The sequence below is a fragment of the Stegodyphus dumicola genome, chromosome 9, assembly GCF_044657685.1.
Source record: "Stegodyphus dumicola isolate Sdum_Otavi_A_Nest chromosome 9, ASM4465768v1".
In the NCBI taxonomy this organism is placed as follows: domain Eukaryota; kingdom Metazoa; phylum Arthropoda; class Arachnida; order Araneae; family Eresidae; genus Stegodyphus; species Stegodyphus dumicola.
This window is the reverse complement of record NC_140776.1, coordinates 50,979,678-50,997,433: the sequence shown is the minus strand read 5'-3', so window position 1 is coordinate 50,997,433 and position 17,756 is coordinate 50,979,678. Positions and strand designations below refer to the sequence as shown.

The 17,756-nt window shown below is 38.7% G+C and overlaps 1 protein-coding gene and 1 non-coding gene across 5 annotated transcripts in view; one reads left to right on the top strand and one right to left on the bottom strand.

The window, feature by feature from the left end:
• LOC118188795 (thrombospondin type-1 domain-containing protein 7B-like) overlaps window positions 1-17,756 on the top strand; it is a 1,066,734-nt gene that overhangs the window by 36,171 nt on the left and 1,012,807 nt on the right. The window lies entirely within an intron of this gene.
• TRNAI-GAU (transfer RNA isoleucine (anticodon GAU)) lies at window positions 14,031-14,104 on the bottom strand. Its single transcript has one exon. It is a non-coding gene; the product is annotated as a tRNA-Ile (tRNA).

Below are 17,756 nucleotides of genomic sequence, written 5' to 3'. Positions count from 1 at the left end.
ATTGTTGCGTGCGTACGGGTTCGTTATGAAATGAATGCACAAGTCCGATGAAAAATGAACAAAAATTTATTATTATCACAACAAAAATGCTTAAATTTTCTCAAATTATCATGCAGTATTACAATATCTCACAGTAGTTATCTTTTAACTACTCAAATGTCCAATAGAACGTCATTCAAAACAGCTAAAGAACACTAATCTGCGGATTCGCTACAATCAACAAGAGCAGTTTTCTAAAACAACAACAAACTAAGCAACTACTAACAAACTGAGATGTTTTCCTCCTTTTATAAGATTTTAAAATCACGCGCTAGAATTTTCCAGTACTTTCTCGAAATCAAAAAGAGATATTTATTTATTTAATGCACGCGCTCTTGTATTTTCAATTTTCCGGCTTAGCTTTCTTTTAATATTCGTCACGCGCTGCACTGCGCGAGAAATAAAACCATTTAATTTATAATTAAACTAACATTAGCTTTTTAAATACCAAATTCGTAACACTGCCCCCTTCCCAAGGACTGCACGTCCCGGGCAGTACAATCCCTGGACAGGAAGCTAAACTTACAACTGTGGCATAAACATTACATTACAATATCAAACAACATGAACAATAAATGCAATAACTAACTTAAACAAATCAAATGCTATCAAATACTAAATACAAAACAAATACTAAATACAAATCAAATACTAAATGCAAATCAAATACTAAATACAAATCAAATCAAATACACATTTAAAAACAAAAAGGACCATGGTCTGATACTATTTACAATTATTTACATTACGTACTATGGCCATAGTAATGAGCTAACCTGTCGTAATGAACGACTTTAGGTTTAGAGTTCGAAGACTTACGAATCCGAACCACGACGTCATTCAGCCTGTTTAGAATTGTGTACGGGCCATCCCAAGGTGACTGTAATTTCGGACAAAGTCCTTTCCGTCGAGTCGGATTCCACAACCACACTTTGTCTCCTTCGTGGAATTGATGTTCAGTAGCTCTTGTGTCGTATCGGGTCTTCATCTTCTCCGTCGCTAAGTTGACTCGCTCTCGTGCAAAGTTGTGCATCACTTCAAACCGGGCCTGGAGATCTTGAATATATTCCTCAGACGATGAAGGAGCATCTGGAGGGCGGCCAAACAATAGATCACAAGGCAGACGAAGGTCACGACTGAATAGCATCTGTGATGGAGAATAGCCGGTAGTCTCGTGGACAGCACTGCGGTAAGCCAGTAAAAACAGCGGTAATTTCTTGTCCCAGTCCTGCTGGTTTCTGGAAACCACTAATGAGAGGTTATTAAGGATGGTTCGATTGAACCTCTCTACCATGCCGTCCGACTGGGGATGTAATGGCGTCGTTTGGGTCTTGTCAATGCCGAGTAGTTTGCATAGTTCTTTGATTACTACCGAGGTAAAATTCCTTCCCTGATCGGAATGTAACTGAAGAGGCACTCCGAACCTGGAAATCCAGTGCTGTATCATTACCTCAGCTACTGTGACAGCCTCTTGATCAGGAATAGGATAAGCTTCAGGCCACTTGGTGAAGTAATCAACGACAACGAGTATGTATTTGTTGCCATCAACAGTTCGTGGCAGAGGTCCCAGGATGTCAAAGGCGATTCGTTCAAAAGGTGCCCCTACGTTGTAACGTTGCAGCTTGCCTCGGCTGCGTCTCTTAGGTCCTTTCCGACCTGCACAGGCATCGCAAGATCGGCACCACTTTTGCACGTCATCCTTTGCATTATTCCAGTAAAAGCGCTCACGAACTCTCTGCAAGGTCTTCATTATTCCAAAGTGACCTCCTGTTGGACTGTTATGTAGTTCTTTAAGGACATCCGGAATGCGGGATCTTGGAAGTATCAGCTGCCATCGGAACGTCTTCCCATCATCCGATTCGAATTTCCGGTATAAGACGCCGTTTCGAATGTGAAGTGAATCCCAGAGTGCCCAATATTGTTTGGTTGTAGGACTACAGATAGAAATGTCCTGCCAGGTAGGTTTTCTGTTTGACGACTCCATTAGATCAATTATGGGTTTAATGTCGCGGTCTTCCAGCTGGTCTTTCCTGACTTCATCATCACTCCACGGTTCTCGATCAGCCGATGTTGATGTTGTAATTTGTCTTGCGACCGGAGTCAGCAGCTCGTATTTCGCTTCCACCCTAGAACAATATCGACAGTTTTCTTGGCAAGGTCTTCTAGACAGGGCGTCGGCGTTTCCGTGTTATGATCCCTTACGATGACGGATAGTGATGTCATATTCTTGGAGTCTCTGTATCCACCTGGCTATTTGACCCTCAGGATTCTTGAAATTTAAAAGCCAGGTCAATGATGCATGATCAGTGCGGAGCAGGAATTTTCTGCCGTATAGATAGTGATGGAACTGTTCTACAGCTTTGTCTATGGCGAGCAACTCTTTCCTGGTGACACAATAATTCCTCTCCGGTTTAGACAGGCACTTGCTCCAGTACGCCACTACACGTTCTTGGCCGTCTATTTCTTGCGACAAAACAGCACCGACACTTTCATTGCTCGCGTCGGTGTCGAGAATAAATGGTCGGTCGTGCTGAGGATACGTCAGGATTGGAGCAGATGTTAAAGCTTCCTTTAAGTTGTTAAATGCATCGTCGCATTCTTTTGTCCACAAGAACTTTTGGTTGCTCTCTGTCAGCTTGTGAAGGGGTCTTGTGATGGAAGAAAAGTCCTTCACGAATCTCCTATAGTAGGTGCAAAGCCCTAGGAAGCTTCTCAGCTGATGGACATTTTCGGGACGTTTCCAGGATTTAACCGCTGATACCTTTTCAGGATCCGTGCGCACACCTTCTGCAGAGATGACATGTCCCAGGTAAGTCACTTCCTTTCGGAACAATTTGCATTTAGCGGGACTCAGCTTTAGATTGGCTTCTTTCAGTTTCTGAAGCACCTTTCTAAGATTTTCTAGATGCTCTTCAAAACTCTTTCCTAAGATGATGATATCGTAGAGGTATATCAGACAGGCTTCATAGGAAAGTCCTTTCAAAACAGTCTCCATGAGGCGTTCGAATGTTGCCGGCGCATTACACAGTCCAAACGGCATCACCTTGAATTGCCAAAGCCCTTGTCCCGTAGTAAATGCCGTCCTTTCTCAGTCATGAGGGTGTATTTCTACCTGCCAATACCCACTCTTTAAATCAAGCGTTGAGAACCACTTGCTTCCAGAAAGAGTGTCTAGAATGTCGTTAATTCTAGGAAGAGGGTAACTGTCTTTCTTCGTAACCTCATTCAACCGGCGATAGTCAACGCAAAATCTTGTTGAGCCGTCTTTCTTTCTGACGAGAACGATGGGAGATGCCCATGGACTTGTTGAAGGCTCGATGACATCGCCTTCTTCCATATCTTTTAACAGTGTTCGCACCTCTTCCTGTTTAGCAAACGGCAGATGCCTTGGATGTTGCTTGATCGGGGGATGATCGCCGGTATCTATTCTATGTTGTGTCAAACTAGTTCGACCCACGTCAGAAGCAGGCGGGAGAAAACAACTTGAAGATCTTTAATGACGCGATCGGCAGCATTTTTCTCTTTATCGTTTAATTGTGCATTCTGCAATAACTCCGATGTAATGCTCTCTGAGGACACGGATTCTGGGATGTTACTCTTTCTTTCAACGCTGGTTACTGGAGTACATGTTGCAACCACTTCACCTTTCTTAATAACTCTCGACTTTTCAGTTACATTGGCGACTCTCACCGGGATAACCGTTCTGGATAGGTCGACGAGTGTTGAGGCTACTAGTACTCCTTTTGGGATATTACAGTTATTGGGATATTCTATGATGCCGTAGCGGAAATTTCTATTTTCGGCTATGGATCCAGGAAGTAAAATTTCTGTTCTTGCCGGTATTGTGATATAGTCTTGTGCTATGATTTTATGGACAGATTTAACTTCTTCATCATTAACGAGAAATAACGCTATGTCCTCAGATGTAGAATGCAATTCGTTATTTTTAAAATCCAAGGAAAAATTGTATTTCCTTAGAAAGTCCAATCCGAGTATGCAAGAATCAGTGATCTCTGCTACATATGCCGTGTGATGGTAAGCGGCACTTCCAAACGTGATGTTAACATTTACTTTCCCATTGATGTCGATCTTCTCACCGGACACAGTCTGTAGGGTAACGCAGGGCGGCGTCCAGATAAGTTTGCTTTCCAGTTGTTGAGCCAAATCTTTTCGGATGATGGTAACGTTGGCTCCTGTGTCTATCGTCATATTGCAGGGGACTCCGTTAATATGTCCTATTATGAAAAGTCCATTACTGCCGCCTCTCACTGCAGAAATCTGAAGCGCTTTAAACTGGGGCTTTTCATTATCTGGCAACCTCCGCCCCGCGAGATGGCCACTAATTAGTTTCCCTGCTGCTTGTTAGAAGCGGTCTTAACATCCGTACCCTGGGGTATTCTGCAGTTTCGTCGTATGTGTCCTTCAGCACCGCAGTTCCAGCACTTAACGGTCGGTTTCTTCTCACCAATATTCCGTCTCAAAGCGTTCAGTTGTCTAGTTAAATCGTCTAGACGAGCGGTGACTTGATCCCCTGGCTCCTGGACTTGAGCAGCTCTGACTGGGTGGCGGTCTCGACGAGTGGCTTGCTGGGCTGCCTCGAATTTCATGGCGTACACTAGAGCGCTTTTTAAATCTTTTACATCCGCCATTCGTAGAGCTTTTTGTATTTCAGTATCTCGGATGCCGTCGATAAACTATTGCAAGGACAGGATTTCCCTTGTTTCTCACGGGCATTCCGAAAAGGCGAGATGGGACAGCCTTTCAACATCCGCGGCGAGCTCCTGAAGTGTTTCGGTAGGCTTCTGTCTGACGAGATTTTAATTGGAGCCTGCTGTAGTCTTTTAAACACTTCTCCCCAAAGCGCAACTCCAAGGCGCCGGACAGAGCTTCGAAATCTAACCTTTTGTTTTCGGGAAGAGTCTGAAGGATATCTGCTGCGTCGGCTCTTAGAGAAGCGGCGAGATGACAGGCCTTAGCTTGGGAATCCCATCCATTCGCATCCGCCACGATAGAAAATTGTGTCTTATACACCTGCCAGGAGGTCTTCCCATCATATGTGGATAGCTTCAGAGGTGGACGAGCAGGCATTGGTAAGAATTTAAAATCATCACTCCTGCTCCCTGCCGACGCTACGAATTTCTTTAAAGTATCCATTTCTTTGGCAACTGCAGAAACTCTCTCATCAATTTGTTGTTCGATTTGGTGTTGGACGGCACAAACTCTTCCTTCAATTCGTTCCTCCACAGCAGAAAACTCTCCCTTCTATATGTTCTTTTACAGAAGAAACTCTTTCTTCTATTTCTTCTTTCACCGAAGAAACTCTTTCTTCAATTTGATCTTTTACAAAAGAAACTTTTTCTTCAATTTGTCCAACTTTATTTTCAACTGTGTCAATTCTGCCTTCTATAGCTTCAAATTTATTTTCTATTATGCAGGTAATCTCTCTTTTCATTTCTTTTTGACCTGCTTCAATCTTTTCTTGACCAGCTTGAACGGCTTTCATTTCGTCCTTAACAGATTTCTGGCCCAATTTCATTTCTTCCTTAACGGAGTTGACGGCCCCTTCCATCTTTCCTTGGCTAGATTTCATCTTTTCTTTCATTTCTTCTTTAAACGAGCAAAGGCTGTTATCAATTGCCTTAATTGCTCTTCCATCGCTCTTGTTATTGGCATTCAAATCCCACTTCTGACACCAAAAATTGTTGCGTGCGTACGGGTTCTTTATGAAATGAATGCACAAGTCCGATGAAAAATGAACAAAAATTTATTATTATCACAACAAAAATGCTTAAATTTTCTCAAATTATCATGCAGTATTACAATATCTCACAGTAGTTATCTTTTAACTACTCAAATGTCCAATAGAACGTCATTCAAAACAGCTAAAGAACACTAATCTGCGGATTCGCTACAATCAACAAGAGCAGTTTTCTAAAACAACAACAAACTAAGCAACTACTAACAAACTGAGATGTTTTCCTCCTTTTATAAGATTTTAAAATCACGCGCTAGAATTTTCCAGTACTTTCTCGAAATCAAAAAGAGATATTTATTTATTTAATGCACGCGCTCTTGTATTTTCAATTTTCCGGCTTAGCTTTCTTTTAATATTCGTCACGCGCTGCACTGCGCGAGAAATAAAACCATTTAATTTATAATTAAACTAACATTAGCTTTTTAAATACCAAATTCGTAACACTGCCCCCTTCCCAAGGACTGCACGTCCCGGGCAGTACAATCCCTGGACAGGAAGCTAAACTTACAACTGTGGCATAAACATTACATTACAATATCAAACAACATGAACAATAAATGCAATAACTAACTTAAACAAATCAAATGCTATCAAATACTAAATACAAAACAAATACTAAATACAAATCAAATACTAAATGCAAATCAAATACTAAATACAAATCAAATCAAATACACATTTAAAAACAAAAAGGACCATGGTCTGATACTATTTACAATTATTTACATTACGTACTATGGCCATAGTAATGAGCTAACCTGTCGTAATGAACGACTTTAGGTTTAGAGTTCGAAGACTTACGAATCCGAACCACGACGTCATTCAGCCTGTTTAGAATTGTGTACGGGCCATCCCAAGGTGACTGTAATTTCGGACAAAGTCCTTTCCGTCGAGTCGGATTCCACAACCACACTTTGTCTCCTTCGTGGAATTGATGTTCAGTAGCTCTTGTGTCGTATCGGGTCTTCATCTTCTCCGTCGCTAAGTTGACTCGCTCTCGTGCAAAGTTGTGCATCACTTCAAACCGGGCCTGGAGATCTTGAATATATTCCTCAGACGATGAAGGAGCATCTGGAGGGCGGCCAAACAATAGATCACAAGGCAGACGAAGGTCACGACTGAATAGCATCTGTGATGGAGAATAGCCGGTAGTCTCGTGGACAGCACTGCGGTAAGCCAGTAAAAACAGCGGTAATTTCTTGTCCCAGTCCTGCTGGTTTCTGGAAACCACTAATGAGAGGTTATTAAGGATGGTTCGATTGAACCTCTCTACCATGCCGTCCGACTGGGGATGTAATGGCGTCGTTTGGGTCTTGTCAATGCCGAGTAGTTTGCATAGTTCTTTGATTACTACCGAGGTAAAATTCCTTCCCTGATCGGAATGTAACTGAAGAGGCACTCCGAACCTGGAAATCCAGTGCTGTATCATTACCTCAGCTACTGTGACAGCCTCTTGATCAGGAATAGGATAAGCTTCAGGCCACTTGGTGAAGTAATCAACGACAACGAGTATGTATTTGTTGCCATCAGCAGTTCGTGGCAGAGGTCCCAGGATGTCAAAGGCGATTCGTTCAAAAGGTGCCCCTACGTTGTAACGTTGCAGCTTGCCTCGGCTGCGTCTCTTAGGTCCTTTCCGACCTGCACAGGCATCGCAAGATCGGCACCACTTTTGCACGTCATCCTTTGCATTATTCCAGTAAAAGCGCTCACGAACTCTCTGCAAGGTCTTCATTATTCCAAAGTGACCTCCTGTTGGACTGTTATGTAGTTCTTTAAGGACATCCGGAATGCGGGATCTTGGAAGTATCAGCTGCCATCGGAACGTCTTCCCATCATCCGATTCGAATTTCCGGTATAAGACGCCGTTTCGAATGTGAAGTGAATCCCAGAGTGCCCAATATTGTTTGGTTGTAGGACTACAGATAGAAATGTCCTGCCAGGTAGGTTTTCTGTTTGACGACTCCATTAGATCAATTATGGGTTTAATGTCGCGGTCTTCCAGCTGGTCTTTCCTGACTTCATCATCACTCCACGGTTCTCGATCAGCCGATGTTGATGTTGTAATTTGTCTTGCGACCGGAGTCAGCAGCTCGTATTTCGCTTCCACCCTAGAACAATATCGACAGTTTTCTTGGCAAGGTCTTCTAGACAGATCGTCGGCGTTTCCGTGTTATGATCCCTTACGATGACGGATAGTGGTGTCATATTCTTGGAGTCTCTGTATCCACCTGGCTATTTGACCCTCAGGATTCTTGAAATTTAAAAGCCAGGTCAATGATGCATGATCAGTGCGGAGCAGGAATTTTCTGCCGTATAGATAGTGATGGAACTGTTCTACAGCTTTGTCTATGGCGAGCAACTCTTTCCTGGTGACACAATAATTCCTCTCCGGTTTAGACAGGCACTTGCTCCAGTACGCCACTACACGTTCTTGGCCGTCTATTTCTTGCGACAAAACAGCACCGACACTTTCATTGCTCGCGTCGGTGTCGAGAATAAATGGTCGGTCGTGCTGAGGATACGTCAGGATTGGAGCAGATGTTAAAGCTTCCTTTAAGTTGTTAAATGCATCGTCGCATTCTTTTGTCCACAAGAACTTTTGGTTGCTCTCTGTCAGCTTGTGAAGGGGTCTTGTGATGGAAGAAAAGTCCTTCACGAATCTCCTATAGTAGGTGCAAAGCCCTAGGAAGCTTCTCAGCTGATGGACATTTTCGGGACGTTTCCAGGATTTAACCGCTGATACCTTTTCAGGATCCGTGCGCACACCTTCTGCAGAGATGACATGTCCCAGGTAAGTCACTTCCTTTCGGAACAATTTGCATTTAGCGGGACTCAGCTTTAGATTGGCTTCTTTCAGTTTCTGAAGCACCTTTCTAAGATTTTCTAGATGCTCTTCAAAACTCTTTCCTAAGATGATGATATCGTAGAGGTATATCAGACAGGCTTCATAGGAAAGTCCTTTCAAAACAGTCTCCATGAGGCGTTCGAATGTTGCCGGCGCATTACACAGTCCAAACGGCATCACCTTGAATTGCCAAAGCCCTTGTCCCGTAGTAAATGCCGTCCTTTCTCAGTCATGAGGGTGTATTTCTACCTGCCAATACCCACTCTTTAAATCAAGCGTTGAGAACCACTTGCTTCCAGAAAGAGTGTCTAGAATGTCGTTAATTCTAGGAAGAGGGTAACTGTCTTTCTTCGTAACCTCATTCAACCGGCGATAGTCAACGCAAAATCTTGTTGAGCCGTCTTTCTTTCTGACGAGAACGATGGGAGATGCCCATGGACTTGTTGAAGGCTCGATGACATCGCCTTCTTCCATATCTTTTAACAGTGTTCGCACCTCTTCCTGTTTAGCAAACGGCAGATGCCTTGGATGTTGCTTGATCGGGGGATGATCGCCGGTATCTATTCTATGTTGTGTCAAACTAGTTCGACCCACGTCAGAAGCAGGCGGGAGAAAACAACTTGAAGATCTTTAATGACGCGATCGGCAGCATTTTTCTCTTTATCGTTTAATTGTGCATTCTGCAATAACTCCGATGTAATGCTCTCTGAGGACACGGATTCTGGGATGTTACTCTTTCTTTCAACGCTGGTTACTGGAGTACATGTTGCAACCACTTCACCTTTCTTAATAACTCTCGACTTTTCAGTTACATTGGCGACTCTCACCGGGATAACCGTTCTGGATAGGTCGACGAGTGTTGAGGCTACTAGTACTCCTTTTGGGATATTACAGTTATTGGGATATTCTATGATGCCGTAGCGGAAATTTCTATTTTCGGCTATGGATCCAGGAAGTAAAATTTCTGTTCTTGCCGGTATTGTGATATAGTCTTGTGCTATGATTTTATGGACAGATTTAACTTCTTCATCATTAACGAGAAATAACGCTATGTCCTCAGATGTAGAATGCAATTCGTTATTTTTAAAATCCAAGGAAAAATTGTATTTCCTTAGAAAGTCCAATCCGAGTATGCAAGAATCAGTGATCTCTGCTACATATGCCGTGTGATGGTAAGCGGCACTTCCAAACGTGATGTTAACATTTACTTTCCCATTGATGTCGATCTTCTCACCGGACACAGTCTGTAGGGTAACGCAGGGCGGCGTCCAGATAAGTTTGCTTTCCAGTTGTTGAGCCAAATCTTTTCGGATGATGGTAACGTTGGCTCCTGTGTCTATCGTCATATTGCAGGGGACTCCGTTAATATGTCCTATTATGAAAAGTCCATTACTGCCGCCTCTCACTGCAGAAATCTGAAGCGCTTTAAACTGGGGCTTTTCATTATCTGGCAACCTCCGCCCCGCGAGATGGCCACTAATTAGTTTCCCTGCTGCTTGTTAGAAGCGGTCTTAACATCCGTACCCTGGGGTATTCTGCAGTTTCGTCGTATGTGTCCTTCAGCACCGCAGTTCCAGCACTTAACGGTCGGTTTCTTCTCACCAATATTCCGTCTCAAGGCGTTCAGTTGTCTAGTTAAATCGTCTAGACGAGCGGTGACTTGATCCCCTGGCTCCTGGACTTGAGCAGCTCTGACTGGGTGGCGATCTCGACGAGTGGCTTGCTGGGCTGCCTCGAATTTCATGGCGTACACTAGAGCGCTTTTTAAATCTTTTACATCCGCCATTCGTAGAGCTTTTTGTATTTCAGTATCTCGGATGCCGTCGATAAACTATTGCAAGGACAGGATTTCCCTTGTTTCTCTCGGGCATTCCGAAAAGGCGAGATGGGACAGCCTTTCAACATCCGCGGCGAGCTCCTGAAGTGTTTCGGTAGGCTTCTGTTGACGAGATTTTAATTGGAGCCTGCTGTAGTCTTTTAAACACTTCTCCCCAAAGCGCAACTCCAAGGCGCCGGACAGAGCTTCGAAATCTAACCTTTTGTTTTCGGGAAGAGTCTGAAGGATATCTGCTGCGTCGGCTCTTAGAGAAGCGGCGAGATGACAGGCCTTAGCTTGGGAATCCCATCCATTCGCATCCGCCACGATAGAAAATTGTGTCTTATACACCTGCCAGGAGGTCTTCCCATCATATGTGGATAGCTTCAGAGGTGGACGAGCAGGCATTGGTAAGAATTTAAAATCATCACTCCTGCTCCCTGCCGTCGCTACGAATTTCTTTAAAGTATCCATTTCTTTGGCAACTGCAGAAACTCTCTCATCAATTTGTTGTTCGATTTGGTGTTGGACGGCACAAACTCTTCCTTCAATTCGTTCCTCCACAGCAGAAACTCTCCCTTCTATATGTTCTTTTACAGAAGAAACTCTTTCTTCTATTTCTTCTTTCACCGAAGAAACTCTTTCTTCAATTTGATCTTTTACAAAAGAAACTTTTTCTTCAATTTGTCCAACTTTATTTTCAACTGTGTCAATTCTGCCTTCTATAGCTTCAAATTTATTTTCTATTATGCAGGTAATCTCTCTTTTCATTTCTTTTTGACCTGCTTCAATCTTTTCTTGACCAGCTTGAACGGCTTTCATTTCGTCCTTAACAGATTTCTGGCCCAATTTCATTTCTTCCTTAACGGAGTTGACGGCCCCTTCCATCTTTCCTTGGCTAGATTTCATCTTTTCTTTCATTTCTTCTTTAAACGAGCAAAGGCTGTTATCAATTGCCTTAATTGCTCTTCCATCGCTCTTGTTATTGGCATTCAAATCCCACTTCTGACACCAAAAATTGTTGCGTGCGTACGGGTTCTTTATGAAATGAATGCACAAGTCCGATGAAAAATGAACAAAAATTTATTATTATCACAACAAAAATGCTTAAATTTTCTCAAATTATCATGCAGTATTACAATATCTCACAGTAGTTATCTTTTAACTACTCAAATGTCCAATAGAACGTCATTCAAAACAGCTAAAGAACACTAATCTGCGGATTCGCTACAATCAACAAGAGCAGTTTTCTAAAACAACAACAAACTAAGCAACTACTAACAAACTGAGATGTTTTCCTCCTTTTATAAGATTTTAAAATCACGCGCTAGAATTTTCCAGTACTTTCTCGAAATCAAAAAGAGATATTTATTTATTTAATGCACGCGCTCTTGTATTTTCAATTTTCCGGCTTAGCTTTCTTTTAATATTCGTCACGCGCTGCACTGCGCGAGAAATAAAACCATTTAATTTATAATTAAACTAACATTAGCTTTTTAAATACCAAATTCGTAACAATATCATATTCTTCACACTTAAACCATAAATTTCAGTTCAATAGCAATGTCGCAAAATAATTTTAAAATGAGCTTATCTTTAGAATTTCCGATACGCAGTTCCGCGCACTGGAGATAAAAAATATTTTTTTCTGTACAACGTTGCCGTTGCTCGCATTGAAATCCTTGAGTTTGTTAATCAAAAATTCGTTAAAGGTTTAGAAAATAGGAAATCGATAATAAAACAAATTCCAAATTTCGAATTTGGGCTTCCACATGCCCATATTCGCAGTAGGATTACGTCATTCAAAATTCGATGGCTCTATGTACCGTTGTTTTGACACAACGCAAGAAATATACATACATTTATGCAGATTTTGCATTATTTAATTTCTTCAAATATAATGCAGGACTCTAACATTTGGTGGCAACAGTTTGAAAAGTGAAACGAACATTTATAGTGATTCAACGTAAAGTTGGAAAAAGAAAACAATAGTCCTTCAGGGACAAAGCCCCTTTCGACTAACAATAAAAAATAATACGAATAAAAAATGCCAATAATAAAAACCAATAATATGCCAATAAAAAAAAGTAATCATAAACAGATGTGAATAAGAACTAAATATGAAAGAGCCAGTTAGGGTAGCTAAAAATGGCAAACCTGTAAAACCGCTTTCTCAGCAAATGCATTTACTAGGAAGAAAAGAACGTCATATACAGCAACACGGTAATGAATGTTCATAATCTGAAAAGCTGCTCTAATTACTAGGTTCCTATTCCTTTCTTATTTCCAACAGCATAGCAAATAAAAAAATTCTTTAATTACATTACTGTCTTGATAGTTCACTTCGATATGTATCTAATGCCTTCCTCCGAACTTGACTGTCTAAAGACAGAAACAGCCTCTTCAAATAACAAAAGAATCAAATTCTCATCTTACAAAAATGATTAGAAAGATTACATTTTAAATATATTTAGAAAAAGAAGTAAATTAAAATAATCACAATATCTAAAACAGTATTCAATGCCAGTAATATACATTTATAATAAAGTGAAGTCTCTTCTTCGAATCTTGCACATCAAAGACATAAAATGGTAATTAGTCAAGAATTAAACAAGAGGAGAGGGCGTTCGTTTTAAGCGTAAATAAAAAAAAGCATAACACAAATTTCTGCCATCCTTAATTATGATACTAAGTTCTTATTTTGCAGTTAGATTATAGTTTCAGGCGAAATTATTATTTTAGGTGAATAAAGAGTATCAGCAGTATTCTTACTACAAATAAGTATGATGTTCTCATATACAATATACGGTTAATGATGCTTAGTTATTATCCAAACTCTTCTGAAATTTGATCACATACACAATAGAATGTAGAAATACTTATTAATTAAATTTTGATTATTATCGTCAGATTAATTAGTCAGATGATATTCTTCACTTCCGTAGTATCAACAAACTCGAAAATTAAGAAACCAGTCAGAACTGTTTTTAGCAGAATTAATATATATAATTGCAAAAGTCAAAGTATTCATTGTTTAAAGGTTTGTCTTGCATAAAACGTAATATATCTGAATTAATTACGTGTAATTTTGTGACTCTCTAGCTTTAAATAGTTGTAGATGAAATGTAGTTAAATAAAAAAATCTAATGACTAGTCACTAAAAAAGTACATTTTTAGGAGCTTTTGGTTTTAGTTCTCTGGTTGTGTTTCGCTGTGGTTGAATTTTAGTCATCCGTTTGATAAGCTAGGGAGTTCAAAATTTGTGTATATACTGTCGGTCGATGACAAGACAATGTACTAATGAGATGTTTTTCAAAATTCGATACAGATTTTTTTATTTGATGATAAATACTTTTTTGTACATATCTTGGTATCAGAATAAATTGTTTAAACATATCAGAATTAACATATAAAACGTATCAGAATGAAAATATCATAAACGTATTAGAATTTTACTATTTTCTCTGTCGAATAGTTTTTTCAAACTAGAAAACTGCTTTTCAATGAAAATTACAACTCAGTTTGTAGAGACATTAGGTTAACTAGGAAAGCCGGAGAGATGAAAAAAAGAGCAACGCCTTCGCCGGGAATCGAACCACGGACCTCTGGAATATCGGCCCAGCGTGCAGAACCACTACACCACGAAGGCGGGAGAAATACCTTATAAGTTTATGAGGTTCTGGAAAGCACTTCATTTTTTTAAGTAAATGAAGCTTATGATTTATAATTTCAAAATCGTTTCAAAAACTGTACCGAATATAAAGTTTTGAAATTTTCATAGATTATAAAAGAAACTTCCCTTTTTTAAAGGAACAATGATAAACAGGTATTAATTGAGTTAAATTTTGCATTTAAAATGTGATGCATTCTGAAGCAGACGGGAGAAAAAATATTTCAGGCTAAAAAGTTGCTTTTGAGTTTGCCATTTTAGTGCACTTAATGGTAATTTAACGACATGTAAAATGTTTGTTGTGACGTTGTTAATAAAATCAACTATCGAAACTGAATATTCAAAGCAGTTTTTCGTTCTTCGAATAAACATTCAGTTATTTTTCTGTTTCATAATTTTCTCATAATTTATTGTTTGTGTTTCAATAATGACTAAACATTTCATCATTGATAACGTGTAACTGAGACAAGAAACAAAAACATAAAGTACAATAGAAAAAAAAAGATTTTATGCAATAAACTTTCACATAAAACAGATATGATAATAATTGCACTACAAAGATTAAATAATTCAATTTGCAAAATTCATCTACAAACTTGTAATAGCGTGTGGCGAACAGTTAACGAAATCTGTTAATTCATTTGCATTTTCTAGCACATAAGTCATTTCTTTTTTTAACTTATGATGAGCACGCCACGCTGATGATAAGTTGAAATCGTCTCGGTAAAGTCGGTAACCTTGCCCCGATAAAGTCGCTAAAAACTGGTAGTTCGGTCTGAGGTTGTGCGTCTACCATCGGCAGAGTGGGTAAAATCGTTGAATACTGGTAGTTGAACGCTGGTACAATGGCTACGAGTAGCTTCATTACTTTCCGGCGTCGAAACCTGGGAGGGATTCAAGCAATAATGACATTTTTAATATTTTTGTATTTTTCTGTTTATATGATTTTATGTCAAGAAAACAATGCAGAAACCAAATAAACTTTTATTCGTAATACGGAAATTTATTTTGGATTAGTTTTTAAATTAACGACGCTTGAACATAACGTAATTTAACTGCAATTAACAGTAATTTAATAACAAATTTTTTTCGTGGTTTTCTCCGTGTGTAACGGGTATACGAGCCAGGTTTTCTTAGAAAGACTTCCGCGAAGGCATTCCTTCCTTTAGACAGATAGCTCTAGTGCGCTTTACCATAATAAACTAAACCAAATCGAACCAAACGAATCGGTCTGGGGTTAGAATCCCAGCGAATGGGCTGACTGCATGGTTTTCCCCCATGTAATAACGTATATACGAGCTAGTTTCCAATAAAAAATCCGCCGCGAAGGCATTCCTCAATTTAGGCCGATAGCCCTCTAGTGCTTTGCCATAATCAAACTAACTTTGTAACTGAGATGCAATTTGAATGACACATTTTTAGCTCATATTGCTCAGGTGCTGACGAACTTATTTATGCATCACTTATATTTTGTTCTTCATTTAACTGATGTGTTAGCAGAATTGATATTTTCCAATATATTGTTACTTACTTTGAAATTGCTTCTTCTGTGTAACATATAGCCCTTTGAGATTAAAATGTCTCATTCTTCCGACAGCAGACTGCTTTGGTCGTAAATCATGATAAAACCTATGACTATGAAATCACTGCTGATACACGATTTTCTAATTCATCTTCTATCTGTCATTCTGTTGACAATATTCCTAAAATAGCAGCCACAAACCTAAAACAAAGGTGAATAACAGAAATTGTTATAGTTTCCAGGTAAGACGATTTTTATAAGATTTTAAGATTCAAACACACAATACGCCTTGAATCATAATTTGTCGTTCCTGCTTGAAATGATACATGATTCGTAAATACGAATTTTATATTATTTAATTTCCAATGTCATTAAAAAATTGGAAACTTTACTTTCTTCAAGGAAAATAAAAAGTTTACGAATCAGTCATAGGTAATGCGTGTTATGACGTATGATGATCGATGACTGTGATTCCAGAAACTAGAATGAATCTAAATTTATACAATTTTCTTTTATTTCCTTTTTAATCTTTCTGAAAATGGTAATAGGATGAAATGTATTATAAAATTCGAAATAACAATCCTGAAATAAATTAAAGCATGCAGTAAAAGCTAGAATTGAAAAATTCCTTTGTAAAGAATAATATTTAATAAAACATTCTCTTTGCATTTTTCTGAATTACGCCTCTCATTTGCATTTTTCTCTCAAAGTTTAAAGCTAAGTGGACAATATAGTTGTTTCCTGCGCTAAATACCATTTTTTCTTTCTAAAAGTAATCTGTAATTTATAATGTATTCTCTGTCATAGAGCATAATTCTGAGTATTTTTCATAGCCTTAATTTTAAAGTATATTAGTTCAGATCGCATTTTATATTTATCAAAGTGCTTGGTATTAAATTTATATGGTTCTAGGAAAAAAAGCCCACAGGAAACAGGAAGCTCATAGGTATAAAAGCTCACAGAAAAAAAAAGCCCACACAGAAATATGCCCATATAAGAAAAAAGCTCACATGAAAAAATGCTCACTTAGAAATATGCTTACACGGGAAAAAGCTCGCATAGAAATATGCTCACATGGAAATAAGCTCACTGATAAATAATTCACGTAGAAATATCCTTACATTAATGAATCAATAATTAATAGATTTGAATATCGTACACCTACTTGAATTTTCTAAAGAAAAATTATTTAAATTACCAAAACATTATGGTATATATTTCAAAAACTGTGTAACTTGCGTGTAGATCCAGTTGCTATATAAGATTAACAAATGGGCCGTTTTAAATTAAGAAAATGAGAGGAGAAAGGAAGTAAAAATGAAACAGAATATACAGTGACAAATTATTACTTTTTTAATTGTTAAAAATATAAAACAATAATAAATAAAAGTTACATATTTTATAATATAAACATTCAGAAGAATAAGCAAATAGGAATGGTTATTTTATTTAAATTATGTAAAATATTTAATTTTATCATCGATTCCATAGTTTCTTACATGATTCGCGATTACCAAATTTAAATTTTCATATTTTCGTTTTTTTACTTCAGTTTATCCTGTATTTACATTAGCTAATAACAAGCGTTGACAGGCTAAATCTTTTTTCCAGTCTGTAAAATAAAAACCACATACTGGGATGGCTACAATTAAGTAATGAATCAAGTGAAGTATGAGAGCCTTGGGAACAATTTGCGGTTTTAAGAGATTTTTCGAAGGCTGCTTCATAATATTCAAATGATAGGCATCATCAAAGTGCCTATAAATGTTGATTTTATTTCTAAAATTTTAAATTTCTGCAGAAATTTTACAACTTTTTTGGCTCCAAACTTAAATAACTACATTCAGACATCAGTTTCTATAGATACAGATCAAAAGTATGCAAAAATGGAGTAATAAAAACAAAACATAATTATTGGCAGTTACAGGAAAAAATGTCGTACAGGGGCAGTGGTATAAAATATTACAGTACATGCAACATTTTACACTAGTTTTTATTCTTTTATTTACCGCCCCTGAAAAGGTTAATGTGAACATTTGTTCGTGTGAACATATTTCATGTGAGCTTTTTTCCATGTAAGCATATTTCTAAGTGAGCATTTTTCCATGT